Source organism: Sinocyclocheilus anshuiensis, unplaced genomic scaffold, assembly GCF_001515605.1.
Source record: "Sinocyclocheilus anshuiensis isolate Anshui unplaced genomic scaffold, SAMN03320099.WGS_v1.1 scaffold2186, whole genome shotgun sequence".
NCBI lineage: Eukaryota > Metazoa > Chordata > Actinopteri > Cypriniformes > Cyprinidae > Sinocyclocheilus > Sinocyclocheilus anshuiensis.
Window position 1 is genome coordinate 311,958 of NW_015557072.1, and position 1,917 is coordinate 313,874.

Below are 1,917 nucleotides of genomic sequence, written 5' to 3' on the forward strand. Positions count from 1 at the left end.
ACGAGCTGGGGCTGTGGAGGATTAGAAACACTCACCTGTGTCCAGAAAACCAAGCGCTCGCGCTCACAATCAAACCGGTTATTCTTAGGTGTGGGGCCTTTTCTCTGTAACAGCAAACCACAATGGACTCCGTTTACTTTAAAGCTAAGATCCCCAGAACTCTCTCATATCTCTCTTACTCACCGGCCTTCGATCCTAACCAGCACCACATTGACAGTAAACCCCTCTGTTTACCTGAACTCCTCTTGTGTCTTGCCTGTGTGTGACAGCATTCTGGGAGTCACATTTATCCACCGCTGTGAATAAGACCAAAGTGCTGGATGGAAAAATCGCAGAATTCAAAACATCTCTGTATGACATTTCAGATTTTCATAACTCAAGCTATAATCGGTAATTACATGTGTCTAGATTAAGTGCCGCAATCATATTTTCTGTATGTTTATTGCATATTAATTTATAATGCAGGTCTTATATTGCTTATGAGCTTTGTGTGCATTTTAGTTTTTATGATTGAGGCTACTACATCTTTCTTTTTTTTAATTAATAGTTGAATGATATATATATAATTAACTATTAATATCTACATATTATTTTAATCTAAAATATCACTGTCTTGGGTATGTGCAGTTGTTTTAATCTGTCAAATGTAGATATTTGTCTGCTGAAATGTTATATGTGTCGGGAATGATGTGATAAATCTGGTAGTAAATAAAAAAAAAAAGAAGAAGACGACGTCTTTTTTTCCTCTCCCCAAAACATTGTCAGTATATATCCTATTACCCTGATCTTTTTTTTCTTTCTTTCTTTCTTTCTTTTTCTTTCTTTCTTTCTTTCTCTTGTAGTTTCATGACCTTGATTGAGCCTTGCCAAATCAAATTCATCCTGAGATCACACAATGTGACTTATTAACATTGAGACATTCTTTGTCTTTTTAAAATGGAAAGACTGGCTTTCACGGAATAACCCGGAAGAGTATTAATATGTTAATCCTATGGTATTGAGTTTCAAGGTAGGCCTACTATCATGGTTTTCCCAAGTGCCACTGTACCTTGATCTTAGTTTAGCGGTGATCTCCCGCTCTCTGTATTATTCTGTAATGTCCCCTGCTTTCTCTGTTGTGCCGTGTCTGTCCCCGGGGCGTCTGCGTTCGTGTGATGGGAGCATCGCAGCGTGTCACAGCGGAACATCGGCGGATGCAGCAGTGGCAGAGAAAGGCTTCTTCACCGCTCCGCTGCCTCAGGGAGGACATTCGCTCCGAGAGGAAAATGGAATTGGTCTCAGACGGCGGAGGCCCAGATGATTTGAGCGCCAGGGAGACTATCAATTTCACAGCGTCACAAAGCAGCTCTGCGGGCCTGACTGACACACACGTAACGAGCTGGGGCTGTGGAGGATTAGAAACACTCACCTGTGTCCAGAAAACCAAGCGCTCGCGCTCACAATCAAACCGGTTATTCTTAGGTGTGGGGCCTTTTCTCTGTAACAGCAAACCACAATGGACTCCGTTTACTTTAATACATGTCACAGGTTTTATTGTTAATGGGAACGTCATTATTACGAAACAAGTGCAACAGTCGGGTCTGGAAGAACGAATCCCATTCACTTTCTTTATAACTAAATTGATTGAAAACTCAGACATACAGCAGTTAAAGACCGACCTACGAGGTTATAATCGATATAGTATATACTTATGATGAAGGTCGCCATGATTTTGCCAAGTAAGACATGTTCCTTGATCAACATCTTTTGTTGATCCTGGATCAACATTACTGCCCAAAAATATAGACTAAACCCAATCCCTACCCCTAAACCTAACCCTACCCATAATTTATTCCTAAAATCAGTGTGAAATGATAGCTGATTAACAACGGTGTAGAAGCACCTAACCCTGATCGTAAGCCTAAAACAGATATTTCC